The sequence below is a fragment of the Pongo pygmaeus genome, chromosome 4 (assembly GCF_028885625.2).
Source record: "Pongo pygmaeus isolate AG05252 chromosome 4, NHGRI_mPonPyg2-v2.0_pri, whole genome shotgun sequence".
NCBI classification, from domain to species: domain Eukaryota; kingdom Metazoa; phylum Chordata; class Mammalia; order Primates; family Hominidae; genus Pongo; species Pongo pygmaeus.
Genome location: NC_072377.2, coordinates 3510001 through 3530912, shown reverse-complemented (window position 1 = coordinate 3530912; position 20912 = coordinate 3510001). Strand labels below are relative to the sequence as shown.

Here is a 20912-nt window from a genome sequence, read left to right as displayed (position 1 = left end):
CTCTGGCATCAAAGCATCCTGAAGTCTAGTAGAAACATTTAGAAGGAAATAGTCTTAGCGAGTTGGGGACTTTTACTTGCACTTCATATCACTATACCAAGCAAGCTCAAGTATAATCATAAGTTAAAGTTAAAATATATTCATTTCATTTCTGATTCGGGTTTTTAGTGCTTAGCCAAGAAGCCGAGGAAAGGCCTCTTTTCCCTAACAGCAGCTTGTTTGCCGAGGGGCCCCACGTACCCCTCAACTAGAAGCAGCTGCCCTCTGTGGCCTCCAGCCCACCCCTCCCGTCCACACTCCCACAGGCTCCCGAGTGGAACATACTTTCCATATTTACTTTTTCTTGGATTCTGCAGTGTGAGCCTAGACAGATATTCTTTTGCAAGGGAAGGATGAGGTCAGTTTGGAGAAAGCAATATTTCCTTGTTTTAGATAACATGTTTTGAGAGTGCTCTCAAATTACTCACTTATATTTTTAAAGTCCTTTTTTTTCTGTTAGATTAACAATATATTTGTTATCCAACTTCCAAACTCTAATGCATGGGAACGTGTATGCCGGGTGTATTATACTCGGACCCCAGGAATATTATCCCAGCGATCTTCAGGCTGAGCGAACAGCTGATTGCATTGGGTACAAACCTTCCATAAACATCAGATCCCGCATCCGTGTGGACGTTTTCATCCCTCAAAGCTAGTGCTTCATAAAGACACTGAAACAGACGAAGGATGACTTGGGACAGCCCGGATGCCACTGCTGGCGGCGGCCACTCTCGGGGTGTAAGCGCAGGAGGTGGCGGTGGCGCACACCTGGGTCCGGCGCACCCGGGTCCCCCGCACCTGGGTCAGCGCGGGTGAGTGACAGGGCAGGTTAGCGTCCCCGCGGGAGTGCGCATGCGCGGGCTCCCGGGGGCGGCCGCCTGCAGTTCCCGCCCTGACGCAGCTCCGGATTAGAGCTCCTGCTGGTCCTCAGCTGACCCTGGGCCTCAAAGGCAAGCCCTGAGCTCAGTCACACGGGGTGGGGGTGATATGGTTTGGCTCTGTGTGCTTCACTCTGCTTCACTGGCCTTCCGCCTGCTCGACGCTGCCCTGTTCCCCGCAGGCGGCCGCCGTGGAGGGCAGGCACCGCGCTCCCTGGCTGCTCCCGGGGCCTTCCAAGCACAGCCACCGCCATGGGGCAGAAACCGAGACCTTCACGGGCCTGCGGCCGGAGCTCCACAAGCCCAGGTCAGTGTGGCCAGGGCCCTAGAAGTCCACTCAGCCGACGGAAAACTTGCTTCTTAAAGAATTTCAAAATGTTTCTCTATCGAGCCGAGAAGCCTGAGAAGTCCGAGGCTGGGTGGGGCAGGCAAGGCCTCCAGTCTGGGCGTCCCCGGCCGCAGCCTTCCCTCGGACCCATGCTCGTCTCCGCAACATCGGGTGACTGGTCAGCTGCGCAGGGCGTTTCCCAGAAGCTGGGGTGAGAGAAGTCTCTGCATGTGCATTGGGGAGACACGTGCCTGCCTATGCTTATGGCACGCTTTCTTCCGCTCACTGCATTCTCTGCCTTAGTATCGTGGGTGAAGAATGGTACACAACGCATTTTACACGCGAACACACTTCCCGGAGAAAGATCCCACTGAGAGATTTGGAACAACATGCAGCTGTGAGGCCGGCGCTTGGCCGGCCTGGCCTTCTTTGCAAGGTCTGTGCAGACGGGAATGTTGGGTGCCCAGGCCTTGAAGGGTTCGCTTTCTCGGGATCCTATTAAAATAAGGAGATGGCAGTGCCTTCTGATCTCCTCGTCCAGGTTCATTCTTAGCCCACAAGTGCCCTGGAACGTTCCTGAGAAGCCGCTAGGAAGGCAGTGGTCGAGTGACTCAGCGATTCATGGAGATTTTGAGTCAGGTCACATGTCTACACTGTGTGGACCTTGCCTCAGGACGAGCTTGATGGGCAGTAAATGTCAGGTCCAAACCAGGAGCCAAGACTTGTTATGACACCATCAAGCAGGAGATAAGGATTCAGTAAGGAAGGCTCAATTTCCCTTAATCTCTGTGGTGTTGGGAAACCTGTGTTTTGAAAAGCTTAGCCGCTGTTTTCTTTTTGAGCAACTCCCTTTATTGAATTATTTATTTATTTTATTATACTTCAAGTTCTAGGGTACATGTGCACAACATGCAGGTTTGTTACATAGGTATACATGTGCCATGTTGGTTTGCTGCACCCATCAACTCGTCATTTACATTAGGTATTTCTCCTAATGCTATCCCCTCCCCCAGCCCCACAGGCCCTGGTGTGTGATGTTCCCAGCTCCCCCCCGCCCGTGTCCAAGTGTTCTCATTGTTCAATTCCCACCTATGAGTGAGAACATGCGGTGTTTGGTTTTCTGTCTTTGTGATAGTTTGCTGAGAATGATGGTTTCCAGCTTCATCCATGTCCCTGCAAAGGACATGAACTCATCCTTTTTATGGCTGCATAATATTCCATGGTGTAAGTGTGCCACATTTTCTTAATCTAGTCTATTGTTGATGGACATTTGGGTTGGTTCCAAGTCTTTGCTATTGTGAATAGTGCCACAATAAACATACGTGTGCATGTGTCTTTGGCCTTTATTCATTTTGGTCACATGCAGAATTTGACTTGGACAGGTTACACCCAACACAGTTCAGTTTTCTTTGGAACTGAGCTCAGCCCCATGGTGTTCCAATCCTTGGATCTGGCTGGAGATAGCACAGCCCTGCCAGGGGAAGGTGTCCTTTTGCTGACGGTGAGCTTGGAGTACTCTGCTCACATTTTAAAACAATGTGAGAAGGATCGAAAGCCAAAATGTGAGATAATTTCCATGTTTCCACAGATGGTTGTAACAGTCTAATGAGGTGATTAGACAGGGATTTATCCAGTCCCCAGCCCACAGACAGGTTTACGAAGTGTTTCTTTGTTTGATTTGGGGAAAATGAGTTAGAATTTTGTCTTACTGATCATGAAAAGAAACAGCAGGCTCTTGAAGGCGTCCATGTTGCACAGACATGAGGCAAGTATCTTCGAATGAAAATAAGTTTGTTGTAGAGGAGATACAATTCTGTCCTAATGCAACATGCCTTGTTTAGAAGGGTTGTTCTGTCTGTTTTTGTTAAAGATGGCATGAGGGCCTGCGGGAGGAAGTACTGGGGATTTGAGCATGTGAGTTTCCCTCTGCTATTGGGGTGACTGTGTTGTGATCTAGAAATGTGAGGTCATCTGGGCCTTGGGCTCCTCGTTTGTGAAATGAGGGAGTTGGATCCATTCAGCTTCAAAAACCGTGATCCAGTTGTGTTGCAAAGTCAGCAGTCACTTCTTCCTGCACACCCCATCTGGATGGAGGAAACCAATGGGCACGTCACAAAGTCAAGCCATGGAGCAGCCCCACTAAGGAGGCCAGGCCCGCTCCTCACACAGGAGCAGAAAGCCTTGGGTGGGCTTTGAGGAGGGTGTGAGGAAACTTGAATGGGATCCCTACAAGCTGGGTCCTGGAATGAAATGAGCAAAGGCTCAAGGAGTGCACAGGAATATTGGCTGAGCACCGCCTCTGGGAGGGGCCCCAGATTCTCTTAGCTTTATAGGACATGACCACACTCTGGGGCCTTCATCTTCAGGCCAAAACCTTTTTGATTAAATTGGCAGACCAGAGTTTCTCAACCTGTGCCATAGACATTTTGGGCTGGGTGATTCTTTGCATGGGGGCGCTGCCCTGTGCCCTGCAAGCTACCTGACAGCATCCCTGCATCCCCCCGCCCCCAACTGGATGCCAGCAGAATCCTCTCTGATGTGAGGGCCACACTATCTCCAGACCTGGCCCAGGGGCCCAGATCACCCTGGATTGAGAACCATTGTGGTAGACTAATAGTAAAGTTTTACAATTTTTCACTCCATGTGTGAAAAAAAAAATGAGCGAAAATCTTCAATATATGAAAACTTATTTAGAAATTATATACACAGACTATTGTCAATATAAAACCATTAGGAAGCTTAATTTATCTAGGCTTTAATTGCCAACTTTTGTCCTGCACCTCAATTGATCAACTTGCTTACAGCCTCCATTTTGGAAATGACTTTTGGAGACTGTGACAGTCCATTGGCTGTTTTTGAACAGAAATATCAGAATGAAAAAAATGGAAGGAAAATAAAATGTCAAGAGGCACCCTGAAAAAAATGCTATTAATATCGTTTAGAGAACAAAGTTAAGATTTACAAAAGGGTGCCCAGATGTGGCCTGAATTAGTTAAGAAGTGGGGAAGTACAACTTTCTCTCTGAAATGCAGGTGGGCGTGGGCTCTGGAAAGGTCTGGAAGTGCTTTCAGCCACCACAGTGATTAGAGGTCCCTGGTGGCACATAGGGGTTGACAGCTGGGGATGCCGCTCTGTGGAGGAGGTTTACACAACAAAAGCCTGTACCCCAGAATATACGGAAAGGTCCCGTAGCAAAGGCATTTTTATCAGTTTGTCAGGGTGGTCTCTGAAGTTAAAGTTTCAACATGAATAAAATTATAAAATGATATACCAGTAGAGGAGCACTGCCCCACTCCCTTCAGAGACCAGGGTTCTGGGATCCTCCTAGAGTGAAACTATCACCCCACTCCCCTCCACAGTCATCGTTCTCAACACCCCAATTTTTTTCAGGCTCATTTTCTAGACTAATGCTTTCACACTTGGCATTTTCTTTGACTGTGAAACTTAGGATTCCCGAAGACGGTGCCCTGCTGCCAGGGTTCTGTCTCTGCAGTTCAGGGCGCTTTCTTGCCATCAAACCTTATCTCCTCATTAGGCCTAATTCTATTTGTGAGAGGCAAAGCATGTTGCCCAGGTAGCATTAGAATGTGCTGTAGGCAATGCCACACGCCTGCTGGGGGGCCGGGATAGATGTGTATTTGTGCTGGGAACACAAGGCTTCTGCTGACGTCCAAGGAGACCAGGAGTGTCAATGCAGACCCTTTCTAGGGACCCTCACATTTGTCCTTCCCAGAACCCTTGACCACTCAGGTTTGTTCCAAGAAGAACAGGTGCATTTAGAGTCTCTTTTGGAAAAATATACCAAACAAATAAAGCCAGGTTCATTTTCAACTTCTATTTCAGCTGCTACACTGAAGAGAAAAACCTGAGGAAGCCCTTAACCTTCTTGAACAACCCGGATGTTGCAGAATCAAGCCTGGCACAGGGCACTGGCAGAGATGCAGAAGGGAAAGTGTCCAGCGATGAGAGGTAAGGTGAGACAGAGACCTGCCCAGACCTCCAGACATGGCATGGGGGCGCATCTTGCAGTCAAGAGAATGTTTGCATTGTGGCAACTAAGGAGCGTTGTTTAAAAATTCTTTGCTAACCCAACGAAACTTGTCAATGGGAAGGATTTGAGACTTCAAAAAAAAAAAAAAAAAAAAAAACTAGCAGTTGGAATTTTAGTGGAGGTGGCATTCCTGAGATTCCACTCTAGGGCTGGTACCTGTCTGTGCTCTGGGAGGTTCCTAGGGCCTCCTCTGTCGGGGATTCCTGTGCTCTCAAAAGCCAGTTTCCCCTGCCTATTGAAGTTAAAAGCACACTTCCCTTGCTCAATGATTCCCTCAATATATTCTATCTTTTTTATTTTTTTGCCCATTGGAATATCTTTCACGAGAGCTCAGCAGCTACAGACAACTGCCTTTCTATAAAACTGAGCGAGGTTATTCAGTACAAATGGAATGAACCTGATTTTTTCTTTCTGATCAAAGCAAAACTCTTTTGAAGTTTAGCTATTTGATAGAAAGTGGCTTTTATAACAAGCTGATATATGAGTTAATAGGACATAAAGATATTTTATTAAACTGCAAACCATTGTTAATATTGCAGTTTCAACTTGAAAGAAATATGTAGAATGACACCGGAAATTAATTAGATTATTTCATCATTCTTTTACATTACAAACTTTGATACACTTGCGCATATATATAGGTACATTGATAAAAAGACACAAAGACAAACAGAATTTTAATGAGTGGGGAGCTTTTATCTGCTAACACTTTGTGACTTAATTTTTTCTGTTTATTCTGCCTATTGATTCCAGTTGAAACCTGCTGTTTTAATGTTGTTATTGATATTCTCTCTGGGTTTTCTTCTAATTCTGGCATTGATATTACCTTGATCGGATTTAGTTTATTTGAATTGCCTGTAGGTTTTGGTCTCCGGAGTTTTTCACTGCTTATAGACATGCAAAGATAAAACCTCTCTTTTTATCTAAAAATCCTTGAGAGACTCTGAAAGATACAGCCGTTTTCTGAGAACATTAAAAAGCAAGAGACAACAATCAAAAGGAATCTACTTCTCACCCAGTTTATTCAAGACTTCATTTCTATACTCCCTGCATATGCCGACACCCACTGACTTCTAAGCTCCTCAGTTCCATTTTCTTTTGCAAACTGCATGGAGAAAGGGTTTTGTCCCAATATCATAAGTGGTTCAAGCTTTGGGTCACTGCCTTTGCCTTGCAAGTGGGTAATTTTTGCAAGAGAAGATTATGCATAAAAAGTACTTTGGAGGAGGATGCATATTTCTTTGCTAAAGAAGGCGTCAACATATGCATTACCATGAGCCAGATGAAATTGACCTTTCTTATGGGTCAAACAGGGCCAAATATGGGCCGTTTCATGTTCTTCAAACTAATGTGAATAACCGTCTTCTGAGATGGGAGACAAGTAATTTTCCAATCACTTAAAATGAGAGACAACATGTATTAATTAATTACAAATAGAAGCGAGGAATTTTCCATAGAAGAAATTTAGAGAGTGGGGGCTAAATGCAGGTGGTACCATTGAACCAACATTTTTCTAGTTTAATTATTTTTATTCAAAATATGTTATAAATTCCTGAGAATAATGAGCACAGTTATCAGAGTAACTTCCTATATCCTATTACATTCATCAAGGGCTTCTTGGCTTTAGTGTCTGGAATTTATTTTAGGTTTTCGTTTGCTTTCACTGGGGTGTCTTTCCAGCTCCCCCCATGATTCTCTGTGTCTGGTTTATTATTTCAGAGTCTCTGTGATCTTTTCCCACACGCCGGCTTCTACTTTACTTTTGTTTTTATAGTTTTTGCCTTAAATAATGTTGAAAATGGAAACACTAATTACAGCGGTCAGAGCTGTGAACTCACTTATGCTAGCAGAGTGGGGTTGTTAACGATTTCTTCTTAGATTTTCGAAGTCATCAATCCATTGGTTTCTCTTTTCTGTGAGTATCAGGGGCTTAAAAATCTAGTGTTTGGGCTGGCTAGAAGGTGCTGAGGGAGAAGGAGGGAAAAGAGGGGGCTTTCCTTTGCCTGGGGAGAAGGAAGTCTGTTTCATAGTAACTAGAAAAGAAGTAAGAGGGAGAAAAGGAAGCAAGTGACCCATTTCCTCCTCTTGCCTCTACTGGTTTGTCTTCTGAGTAATCCCTGGGCACTTACCCAGTCTACTGTGAGCAACTCAACTATTTTATAAATATGTAGCTCTCATTGCAGGAAGAAGTCTTACCTGGTATCTGGTATTGCTTTAATTATTGTAACACCTAATTCACCAGGAAGCCATGTGACTTGCATGTTCTAGAGAAACCCTGCGTTCACCTAAGTGTCAAAGCATAAAGAAAAATTAGCACATTGGATGAAATTCTTCCCAAATTTGTTAGATACTTTTATGTTTAGCAAAAAAAAAATAAATAAATAAAGAAAGAAAGAATCAGCATAGAAAACTCAACATAATCTATAATTTCCTTGGTAAGTCACTCATCCCCAGGAGTCAGTATTATTGGCAGTGCTCTCAAAGTGATGGAGTTGTGGAATCTTATAGGACCCTGCTATTCAATGGCCTCCGTGATGCTGCACTGAACGCTGGTTTGTGTGTAGTTTTCATCCCCTGCCTTGTGGTCTAGCAAAAGAACATCTATGATCAAAATCACGTACAACTGTGCTATGATCAGCAGAGAGAAACCTTGAGTAGAAGGTTCTCTTCTATTCTTGGACCCATGACACATGAAGATAATTGGATAATTATTAAATAATTAAGTATTTGCATATTAATGTAATTATGATCCATATTTTAAGGTTTACTAAACCTACTCTTTAATATGTATAGCAGCCATCATTTGGATGATGTCTTTACTTATGTTCTTATTATATCTTAGAACTGGCTTCTGAATTCAGCACCCTCATAAAACATGACCTTGGGGAGCTTTACAGTTTTGTAGACCCACAAGATGGTGCTGACTCTTCCTCAGCACCCTCATAAAACATGACCTTGGGGAGCTTTACAGTTTTGTAGACCCACAAGATGGTGCTGACTCTTCCTGCAGAAAGAACATTATTCATAGGAAGCAGGAGACAATTAATTACCTGGAGAAATTCAGAAAGGTAGATGTCTGAATATAAAGTTAAATATAAAGACAGACTGAGAACAAATTGGTAACTGGAAAGTCCTTAGAGGGAAGATGAAGGCTATGCAGCCGGGGGCCGAGCCACGTGTGGCTCACTTCCATGCCTGTCCATCCTGGGCTCAGCTGTGGTTCCCAGCACTGGTAAAAACACGGGCCAGCTTGTGTGTTGAGAGAGAAGGTGTATAGAACTTGACAGGGGGTTGGGGATTTTTTTTTTTTTTTTTTTTAGATGGAGTTTTGCTCCTGTTGCCCAGGCTGGAGTGCAATGGCGCAGTCTCGGCTCACTGCAACCTCCTCCTCCCGGGTTCAAGCAATTCTCCTGCCTCAGCCTCCCTAGTAGCTGCGATTACAGGTGCCCGCCGCCATGCACAGATAAATTTTTTGTATTTTTAGTAGAGATGGGGTTTCACTCTGTTGGCCAGGATGGCCTCCAACTTTTGATCTCAGGTAATCCACCCGCCTCGGCCTCCCAAAGTGCTGGGATTACAGGCATGAGCCACCATGCCTGGCTGGGTTGAGGATTTTTTAAGGAACATGACTCTGTTCTAGTCCATCAATAGTTGATGCAGAAGACCAGCACTTAGACAAGCTAGCAGTAACGGAACCCTGGCTAAATCTTGCTCTGATTCATATAAATGACCTTTCTGAGCCATCCAGGTCATTTTTTGAAGCAAGCACACAATAGATATGGGCATGTGGATTAATTATGCAATAACAATTAAAATGTGGCTTATTTTACCCAGTTCAGAGTTGGTTGTAGGGTTGTAAGGAGCCAGGGCCAGGTTGGTGCCTCATCTGAAGACCTGAGCTCTTATCGGAAGCTTTCATTTTCATTTAGACACTTGAGTGTTGGGTCAGGTTCATGGATGGTGTTTCCATTTGTGGTGAAACTGGAGTTCTTAGTTGGTTTTTCCTATTATATAGCAAGCAATTTTGTCATCATATAAAGTATGTCTTAGATATATACTCTTTCTAAGATAACTTTTATTGTATACTATATCTTAAAATCCATACCATATGTTCATAAGGCAGTATAATAAATTATACTGAGAAGTCTTTGCTATATTATTGCTTCAGGTGTTATTTATTGTTTAATAATCTCAAAATGCCATTCTAAATCAGTCTTATATTAAGCTGTATTATAGATGCAGTGAACCTGGCTCAACACTTGTCTACACTCTTAAAACATTTGACATTCGTGTATCTCCTGCCTTTTTCTATAAGCCACATTTACCATCCTAATAGTGAACGCATTGCATCCCTCCTCTCTGCGTCTGCCATGGGTGTGTGGCCAGCCCTGTAAAACAGCTGCATTCCATTTATCTCATAATTTGGAGAAGTTGCCCAACACTTCTCAGCCTTGTGGGATGATGTGTGCATACCTGTGTGTGTTGGTGGGGGGTGGTATTTAGGGTGTGGGCACCTTTGGACCAAATGCCTGGTCTTGGTAACCAATATGGAATGTTCCAGACACTCAGATTGTGCTAACCAGAGATGGCAGCCTGGGTCCCTGTGTGGAGGGCAGACCTGTCAGGGGGTCTGACAGGTCAGGGTCCACTGTCAGAGGTGTGTGTGTGTGTGTGTGTGTGTAAGACTCTGTGGTCACTGTGGGCTGCCACCAAGCCTCAGGCTGGAAAGCAACACCGTCAGCTCTGTGTCTCAAAGCCTAGCCCAGCTGGCTGCATTTTGAAGCAGGGGTTAGGCAGGTTGTGGGGTGGAAGCCAGGGCCTGAGGGGTGTTTCTGAGGTGTTGACGTGTGTGGGTTCATCCCTCTGCCTTTACAAAGAGCAGGAAACTGAGATTTTGAACAAATGGTTATTCTATAGGGATTAGAAAGACTTTTAGAGAAAAGCAGACATTAAGAGTCTTCAAACAATGAAGACAAAGAAGAAGGAACATGCTTAACAAAACTTTTATTCATACCAGCATCCCTCAAACCCACCACGACTCAATAGTCCTAACTAAACCTCTACAAATGTGAGTCATGAATCTGTCTGAATGCATTGCACAGCGTATTCTAGAGTTTATACCATGACGAAAGAACCTCAAGCTGAACTCCTCTCATGAATCATACTATTTTATTACATAAAAGGTAATTTTTGGTTAAAAGCTGTTTTAAAAGGAAAAAATATCAGCCTCTAAAATTCTCATTCCAATCTCATGTGCCTCAAATAGCTATAAAAATTGCTATAATGAAGACATGGATGTGTTGATATTACCAGATACTTTTATTATGAGAAAAATCAAGTCTAGATGGTGTCAGCATTTACATGGGAAAACTATTTGGATAATAGCAACTAACATGATAATGACATGGAATTTACTTACCTGTCACAGAAGATGGAAGCCACATTTCAAGAATTGGGTGTCAGTAAAATCTAGTACGGCGTACACATTTTATTCAGTGCTGCAGAAGCTGCCATTTTGGAATGACCCTATCGAGAATTCCCTCCTCCATGTTCAAGAGAAGGCATGTTTTGAGTGCTGCCAACAGCTAGGCCGGAAATCTAAGACATTAAAAAGCCCCATGTAGTCAATGACATTTTTACAATGGGGCAAATTAGTGAATAATGCTTTGTGGGAGTTAATTTACCTCACATGAGTAAGCACTTTACAACCATCGAATTGCTTGTCTGCTGTGGAATCAGCTCCTTATGTTTTGCTTAATGAGATCAAGGTGAAAGGATGAGAAAGGCTGGGGGCAGTGAGTGGGATCAGTCACATTGCCTTCTCTGGCTCGCAGGCTGGTACCTGAGCAAGGTCACGCTTAGACTCCAATAGGAGTGGAATTGGAAGAGAAAGGGGGCCATGAACACTGAGTCTTGCATTCCATGAGCCCGTATTATCTTTTCTTTCTCTATGATAGTGTTCGACTGCCCCAAAATGTGGAATTCATGGTAATCTGACTTGGTTGCCTTGAAGATCACTTTTGAACTACATGTGAAGACAATTCAGGATAAGATGATTGCCAGGATAATTTCATTGGCTGAGGAACAGATGTTCCTGGCAGAGCAGGTGATGGTGAATTTTATGTGTCAACTAGACTGGATTATGGCGTGCCCAGATTTTTGGCTAAATATTATTTCTGCATGTGTCTGTGAGAGGGTTTCCAGATGAGATTAGCATTTGAATGGGTAGACTGGGTAAAGCAGATGGCACTTCCCCATATGGGTGGGCCTCGTCCAATCTGTTGAGGGCCTGGATAGAACAAAAGGCTGAGGAAGGGTGAATTTGCTCCCCATGCCTGACTACTTGAGCCAAGCCATCGGTCTCCTGCCCCTTCACCACCAGCTCTCCTGCATACTGCAGACAGGGGGATGTAGTCTTCATTAAGTCCAGCACAAGAACCAGTTCCTTGCAGCAATTGTCTTTATAGCCATGTGTGCATACGTACATGGATGGATGCAAGAGGTCATTGCAGTATTTGTCTTTCTGTGCCTGGCTTTATTTTGTTTAACATAATGTCCTCCAAATTCATCCACATTGTTGTAAGTAACAGGATTTCCTTCTTTTTAAAGGCTGTATAGTATTCCACTGTGTATAGATGCCACATTTTCTTTATTCATTCTTCCTTGATGGGCACTTAGGTTGATTTCATATCTTTGCTCCTGTGAATAGTGCTACAATCAACATAGGGGTGCAGATATCCATTTGACCTACTGGCTATGTTTTATCTGGACAAACACCAGGAGCGGGACTTGCTGGGTCCTGTGGTCATTCTAGTTTTATTTTGTTGAGAAATCTCCCTAGTGTTTTCCATAATGACTGTACTGATTTGCATCCCCCCAGCTGCATGCAAGGGCTTTCTTCTCCCCACGTCCTCGCCAGTGCGTGCTCTCCTTTTCCTTTTGAACAGGTGTGGGGCAAGATCTCATTTTGGCTTTAATTTTCATTTCCCTGAGGATTAGCCATGTTGGGCATTTTTTCATGAAGCTGTTGGCCATTCTTTCATCATTTAAAAAATGAACACAATGGTGGGTACCTTTCAGAGCAGGTCGTGAGAATTAGCAGTGATGCATGTGAAACAATGAATGGAATAAGAACTCCATAAAGAACGGCTCATGTTTGCTATAAATAATGGGCTGGGTGCAGTGGCTCATGCCTGTAGTCCCAGCACTTTGGGAGGCCAAGGCGAGTGGATCACAAGGTCAAGAGATCGAGACCATCCTGGCCAAAATGGCGAAACTCCGTTTCTACTAAAGATACAAAAAATTAGCTGGGTGTGATGGCGCACACCTGTGGTCCCAGCTACTCAGGAGGCTGAGGCAAGAGGATCACTTGAGCCCGGGAGACAGAGGTTGCAGTGAGCAGAGATCACACCACTGCACTCCAGCCTGGCTACAGAGTGAGACTGTGTCTCAAAAAAAAAAAAAGCAAACCCCCCCCAAAAATAATGGAGCAGAAAGCTCTGAGTGTGTCAGGAACAAAACCCTGGCAGTAGCCGGATCAACACTAGAAAGAAATGTCAGGAAAGAGGAGTAGAAGAAGAGCTGGTGGTCATGGTGTCCTGGGCCACAGGGAGTTGTTTCTATGAGTCTGCATTGCTCCTGAGTGGAGGTAGGGTGAGGACAGGTGCATTCAGCATACCAAGAGAAGAGCCGGTGCCCTGGATATGGAGTTGAGAAACTACCCTGGAGGCACTTAGATAAACAACGGGTTGTGGTAGCTACCTGCCCAGTGAGTGAAAGAGCACACAGAGGGTCAAAATTGAGCCCAAGTATTGCATATGGGTCAAGGAGGAAGAGCAGCACAGACTAAGACAGAAAGCTGTGGTTGAAAATACCCAGGATGGAGCCAGGGTAATGAGTTCAACTGAGTGTGTTTGAAGGGTGGGAGGGTTTTCAGCAAAGTCCCTCTGAGGAGTAGAAGTTATGGGATTGACACTCAGGTAGGAGAGCAGGATCAGAGTGGTAAATTCCAGAGGCCTGATTCACAGCAGTGGGAGAGAGGGCAGAGGCTGCATGCATTCTCCCTGGGAGTTGGAGGGGACAGAGGGCTGGAGAAGGGATTTGGAGACGGTCCATCGCTAGTAGATGGGAGTGGGCGTTGAGTACAGGAGGACAGTTAGAATTGGGAAATTTCCATATCAAAGGTAGACTGGATGTGTGACCTTGGAAAAGGAAACTGACCTTGGCCATATCATCATTCAATGTGGGCCTGATGCCCCTGCCTCAGAGCTGTCTCTGTGGGTTGTCCCAAGAGGTTGTGCGATGCTGCCAGCCCCTGCTGGCCACGGGAAGTGCGCAGTGAACATTGCTTGATCAGCAGAGCTATGAAGCTGACAATGCAAAGTCACAGATGATGCAGAGTTGGCAGGAAGATGGACTAATGGCCTTTTGGAGTTTAAGTGGGAAGGTAGAGATGCTGCCATTTAAAGGAAATTAATAGTTTGGGGACGTCTTGGTATCAGTGCTGATTTAGTGGCAGAGGGAGAAGTAAAGGAGATGAGAGGAAGTAAGACATGCAGAGAGAGGACATGGATGTGATGGGAGGTGAGTGGCAAGAAGGCAGAGGTGTTCGCTGTTTTACAGGACAAGTAGGTAGAGGTACAACAGCCGCCCAGGACTCAGGTTCCCCCAGCCCTTGCTGGCATGTGAGTGTCTGGTGGTATCACCCTCCTATGCTTAGAGATGTAGCCACAGACAGGAGGAAGGCTGATGGCCGTGGATGCCATAACAACACCGGAATGCCGATTCAGGCCATGTCGTTCATACAGACTCCCCTTCATTCACACCAGCCAGTGTGGAGGATCCGAGCTTCCTTCGCATGAGGGCAGATGATTTTTCACACTTGTCCCCTGTATTTTCTTACTGTGGCTGCCATGGCAAGTTGCTACAATCTGAGTGGCTTTCAGCAACAGCACTGTACTCCGGAAGCCGGAAGTCCAAAACCAAGGTGTCAGCAGCGTTGGCTCCTTCATGAAGGCTCACAGGGAGAATGTGTTCCCTGCTCGTTCCTGGCCTTGGGTGGCAGCAGGCCGGCCTTGGTGTTCCTTGATTGTGGCAGCACCACTGAAGTCCCTGCTCCTATCTTCACAAGACCCTCTCTGTGTGTCTGCCTGGGCCTCTTCTCTTCTAGGAAAGGCCATCATATTGGATTAGCATCCACTCTACTCCAGTATGTCCTCACCTTAGCTCACATCTTAATTATGTCTACAAAGGTTCTATTTCCATTGAAGGGCACAGTTACAAGTACCAGGTGTTAGGACTTCAACATATTGTTTGGGGGATGCTATTGAACTCACAGCACCCCATAAAGAAGCCCTGGACAAGTTGCCTGCATACCTTCTTCGACACTCCACATGTGGCCAGCCTCCTGGTCCTTTCTTCTTCACTTCCCAAGTCCTTGGTGGCTTTCTACTCATGATCACTGAAGGCAGCAACTCCAGGAGAGGCAGCCCCAGAAATCCATACAGAGTGAATGGAGGCTTAATCTCTGCACCTGACACCTTCCGGTGATGCCTTGAAGAATCTCAACCCAAGCCTCTGCTGAGAGACTCAGCTCAGATACCTCTAGTTGGCTTGCCCAGCCCTGGGCTGGGATGAGAGGCGCCTCAGTGCCCTGCAGTCATCTTCCCATGTAGACTGTGCAGAAACACTCATTAGAGTGACCTAATGCTTCGCAGCAAGACTTGGGGGTCCCCATGGCTTCATGACCATACAAACCATGCTGGAATCCAATTTTGTTACTTTCCCAATTGTTTGCTACTTATTTTTGTATTTTTTTCTACTTCTGAAAGGCCTTATTTTGGAGCCATCCTCTGTTCTCTTTCAAATCCCATTTTCAGCACCATCCATCCCATTTCTGGAGTAGGATTTTCAAGTGTGTAATTCTTGGCCTTTGAAATGCACTGGAATTTATCTTAGGTGGAGGGAGGCAAAGGAGCATGAAGGGGGAGCCCCTGCAAGAACCAGGAAGACCCTGTGAGGTGCAGGGAAGAGCGGGCAGGAAAGGATTTCAGTGTGAAACCCGATTATTTAGAGAATCATTTTTCCTTCTTGGTGTTTGTTCTTCCCTTTCCAACTGGCAAAACCCTAATCATCTTCTAGACCCGGTTCAAACCCCAGCTCCTCTAGATGCCTGCCCAACCCAGACATGCCTCATGAGCATCAGCTGCTCCCCATGAGATGTGGAAGCACTCACCCTGGAGCCCTGCTTCTTCCTGCCTTGCTGCTGATGGACAAGGCCCGGCTGCCACCACCTGGCTGCCTTGGGCCCCCGTCGACTATGTGGGCCCTCCTTTCCTTTCCCCCCTTCTCCTCAGCTTTATTGAAGTATAATTAACAAATAAACATTGTACATTTACATCATTTAAGTGTATAATGCAATGATTTGATATACATGCAGTTTGTGAAATGAATACCACAATCAAGGTAATTAATATGTCCATCAACTCACAGAGTTACGTGTGTGTGTGTGTGTGTGTGTGTGTGTGTGTGTGTGTGTGTGTGTGGTGAGGACACTTAAGCTCCACTCTCTCAGCTGATTCCAAACACACAATATGGTTGTATTAACTAAAGTCCCCAAGCTGCAGCTAAATCCCCATAACTTACTCATCTTATAACTGAATGTCTGTATCCTTTGATCAAGAATCCCTTTGCCCTTTTTCCTTTTTTTGACTTTGTTGAAAGCAAAATAACACTCCCACCTCCTCTCACTTAAAACAGGGGAAGGTTTACACCCCTTACCCCGGAGTAAGAGGGAGTCCTTCACTTTCCTGAGGTGTAGAACTGTCCTTCTCCTGAGATGGGGTCCTGTGGCCTCAGCGGGACAGTGGTATCTGCAAGACCTGGCTCTTGCTGCAGCAGCTGCCTGGTGGTAGCATGTGGCCCAGCGCTGGGTCCCAGGAATGCCACTAGGCATGCTCCAGGGACAGTGGACTTCTCATCCTTACTACTCCGGTGGCTTGCACATTGGGTCCGATGCGTAGATTCCGCACAACTGGAGGGTGGAGTCTTAAGGGGACCTGCTGGTCCCTCCACACACAGGATGTGCCTGCTCCTCACTGGTCAGGAGCTAGGAAGGTGGAGAGGCTGGAAGTGAGGAGGCCTGCTGAGCTGCTGCTGCTGGGCGTGTTTGCCATGGGAGCCCACACACTCCTTGGCATCTCTTGATTGTGGGCCAGAGTCACCACCCTCCCTTCAGAACTGGGGTAGCTGTACTCTCCCTGACTGGTCACTTGTCATGGCAAATAATGTCACCAAGGTGAAACAGTAGTAGGGAACAGAGCTCCACAGGTCACGTCTCAGTTCCACACAGCCTGTTACAGCTGCTGTCTCCTGAGTTGGCGCCGAGCTCACTGTGGGAAAACCCAGCCAGGGAAAGCATCCCCAGCATGGACGAAGACGTGGGGAATGCTAAGCGTCTGCATAATTACAGTCCACTGAATCTAACTCACACAGAAATTGTTACCTTTTAAGAAGGTAAAAATGCAACCACAATTCTGCTGTGTATTTTGTGATTGGACTTTGTGGGCCCTCACTCTGGGGAAGGCCTAAATTCTGGTTTCAGTAGGACATAATAGGAGGAGGCTGGCGAACCAGGCAGTGCCCTCCTCCTGTGCAAGCGTATGCATGTGTGTGTGCATGTGCGTGTGTGCATGTATGTGTGCGTGTGTGCATGTATGTGTGCGTATGTGCATGTATGTGTGCGTATGTGGTGGTTAATTGATAGAGATTTCTCAACCCACAGAACCAGAGCAACAGAGAGAGAGGTCACAGGACTCCTTGGGCTGGCTTTTCAGACTCCCCACACATTCAGTCCTGCTTCAAGGAAAGCTCAGGGCTAAGCTTTCATTTATGAAAATTGCAGTGTGGAAAAGACAACATTGTGGAACATCCTTTGATATTTGGGAAATTGCAGCTTCCCGCCTTGAGTGCACCGCAGTCTTCCCTGAGGCTGCTTGCTAGCTTTTCGTCTGTCTTGGAGGCCAACCAAGTGCAGGGCAGCCGTGTCCACATAGACAGAAACAGCCCGGCCCAGGGTTGGTCCTGGCTTTGCACCTTGGTGTGCGAGGCTAGAGCTGTCACCAGAAGAGATAGTAATTATTGGCTCTTTGTGAATAAAATCTTTCTTTTCACACATATATATTACATTTATATGTTTCTAATGATGAAATTAAAATCAGTAAATCTTTTATGTGTCAATATCATTGCTCCAAGTAGAAACCATTGAATCAAATTATATTCAAAAGCACAATCAACTCATTCTCTGATTCTTTCCTATTTCTCTAAGTACTGTCCATCGCGAACTATTAGATGTGATTTCTCAGTTTGTAGAAATTGCAAATAGGTCTCTTTTTGAAGGATTTATTATCTGCTGTGTATTATGCTATGTGGTAGACTCTAATGATCAGTAGGATAGACTCCTGCCCCTGACGAGTTGCACGCTCATACAGGACAGACAGGTAGGCAGGCCCTGCTCTTCACCACATGGTTATTACATGGGGGAACTACAAAGTGGCTTTTCTGTTTTTCAGGACAGTAATCGTGGCTAAGATTTCAGTGATTACGTGGTCCACACACACACCTGGAGTATTCCATAATTTTATTTGTTTAAGGCAAAAATATCTATGGGTGACTTTTAAAGGGAAGCCAACCTCAAGCATTACTTCCTTATAGGAAAGCAAAGTTCATCTGCACCCCAGAGCAGAAGTTGCTCCCGGCCCGTTGCAGGGCTGTGTGTCTTCCTGCCATGTCCTGTGTGTGCTCCTCCACACCCCCATCGCCACATGGGGATGCTGTCCCGGTCCCTGTGTCATGCCTTTTCTATGGGACGGGAGCTCCTCATGGGTCAGCTGTACCCCAAACCCCATGCTTGGCCCTGGGTAGATGCCCAGGATGTGTTCATTGAATGGCATCGAATGAACAAATGTGGCCAAATAATGTGTGAACTTTGGATGAAGAAAAATCCCTTTCAAACACAGCACACAAGGAAAGTACCTCCTGGTGCTGCTGGTCTTCAGAGGTGATGGGAGCATGGCTCAGCATGGGCCAAGAGCCCAGATGGTCCACCTGGTCACCGGGACATTGGAGGTGTTTGAGCACAGAAAAGGCATGGGATTGCATGGAGGGAGGCCTAAACACAGGAGTCCTCTTTAAGTGAATGTCCTGAATGGCAATATTCCTCGTTATTTTAAGGATACCTAGAAACATCGTTTTTTCTTTGGGACTGGAAGAGAACCAGCTTTGATGCTTTGAAGCTGCTGTTGTGATATCCGCCACATATTGATTGGCCTTATTCTTTTTATATTAGGACATTTTGTTTTCAAGGTGGCTCCAAGCTCCCGTGGCGGTGTGCACATGCACAGCCAGCATTTCGCATTCCTGTCACCACCGCCGAGGTCATATCTGTTAGTGCTGGAGGTTGTTAGGCCATTATCAGCCACTGATGCCTCTCCAGCTGCGAGACTAATTTGGATTCAGGGAGGAAACATGGACTGATCTCCCCTCGGTCGTTCACCAGCAGGACTAACAGCGTTTGCGTTCTCTGTGCTGTTAGGGGCTGATGGTACAGAGTGGCTTATTCACCTATCTCAGAACGACAAAACAAGAGGTTAAAGCCCAGTGAGAATCTAATGCCAGCTCCAAGAAAAATGGCCATGCCTCTATCATTCAGCAGGCAATCCACAGGGCTAAATTTTAAGTTTATATTAGATATGTATGAAGAGTACATCATGTCATTTATAATTCATGATGAATAGCAAATTATTCTAATGGACTTTCCCATTCTATTCATATTGTACCTTTTCATAGTAGGGGAGGAGAAACAAATTCATGATGTGGCTTTTGATTACTTCCTGTATTATGGTAGGGTATTTTCTCTTCCACTCTGCAGACTCTATGGTAATTAAGACACAGAAATTTAGAAAGAAGGAAAGAAGGACAGACATCTGGACCTCTATTCTCCCACAGTACATTTTGAGAATATTTTTTTCTCTCTACTATTCTTTTATACGGCAGAAACGAAAGGGGAGAAATATGAGATCCAGCATGTGTCAGAAACTGACCAAAGCGGTTCTTGTGATTTCAAACAATACCAAGTCATTCAGCTGCCCTGGGCCAAGTCCTTCCCCTTCCGCATTCTTCACCACACAAGCCTTTGATGCACAGAGCTCGCTTTGAAATCAAAGACCTCTAAGAAGGGGACGCAGAGCAGAAAGACTGGGGAGTGGCGAGGTAGAGAGGAGACCCTGGTCTCCTGGGTCTTGGCCTCAATGTGGGAATGATGAGTGGATTCAATGCATCTAAATCGTGGGACACATTTGTAAGCATCAGGAAATGTCCAATATTGCCCTCAGGAAAGAAGGAACTCAGAATTTAGACCCTGGTCTAGTCCCAGGAGTTGAGTTTATAGAATTTACAATAGAAGAGGTAATTTCGAAATTCAGACCTCTGGCACCAAGACAGACTTTTCCATTAGTAAACATAACTATCTCCCTGGAATAATTATGTAGGGAACATTTTAGCATAGGATTCCTACACTCTTCAAACTTAGGCTTGTTAGAATATGCAAAAGCCCTTCTTGAAGAGTGTTTAGGCATTAAGAGCCTTGCTGACCTTTCGCTAGGTAGCAGGAGAGATAACACCCAAAGTTGATGCCTTCTGAGAGTTTGACCAATCGGCATCGGACCCCCAGCCCAGGTCATCTTCAGCTATTCCAGATGACAGTGTCTTTCTTTTATTGACCATCAAAATTTGTCTCTTCTCACATCAAGTCCTGATTATTTTAACTTAGCTTTGCTTCCTGCAGGTCCATTTACTTTTCAGCTTGCAAAGAAAATGATTCTTGCTTCATAGGTTTTTGGTCTCAGTAAATTTACACCAGGGTCCTGAAGACTTAAAAAAAATTAGTTTGCTGGTTGACTAATGATTGATCCATTCACCAAGTATTGATTATTTTGTATTGATCATTTGATTGAGAACCTTGCTACTATACTGTGTTGAGGTCTGTCCCTAGGTTAGCTGAAAACCTTGCCAGAACTTATTCCTGTCATTTTCCTTGCTGATAGGGTGTGTGCTTTTTTGACATTTCTTAGCAAACTAATTGATATGGTTTGAATCTGTGTTCCCACCCAAATCTCATGTTGACATGTAACCCCAATGCTAGAGGTGGGGCCTGGTGGGATTTGATTGGATCATGGGCGTTGTTTCTGATGGTTTAGCACCATGCCCTTAGTGCTGTTCTCATGATAGAGTTCTCACAAGATCTGATTGTTTAACAGTGCGTGGCACCTCCCCTTGCTCACTCTTGCTCCTACTCTGGCCACATGAGATGCACCTGTCCCCCCTTTGCCTTCCAAAGCAAGTTTCCTGAGGCCTCCCCAGAAGCTGAGCAGAAGCGAGCATCATGTTTCCTGCAAGATAATTTACAAAGAAAAGAGGTTTAATTGGCTCACAGACTACACAACCGTGAGCCAATCATACCTCTTTTCTTTGTAAATTACCCAGTCTCAGGTATTTCTTTATAGCAATGCAAGAACAAACGAACACACTGATTATATAATTGGCATCAGTCCTTTCACCT

The 20912-nt window shown here is 45.4% G+C and overlaps 1 long non-coding RNA gene across 1 annotated transcript in view; it reads left to right on the top strand.

Moving 5' to 3' along the window:
- Positions 1–891: 891 nt before the first annotated feature.
- LOC129036972 (uncharacterized) overlaps positions 892–20912 on the top strand; it is a 110699-nt gene continuing 90678 nt past the window's right edge. The window contains exons 1-2 of the long non-coding RNA XR_008502705.1: positions 892–1224; positions 5089–5214. This is a non-coding gene — a long non-coding RNA (uncharacterized LOC129036972). The remainder of the gene's footprint in view (positions 1225–5088; positions 5215–20912) is intronic.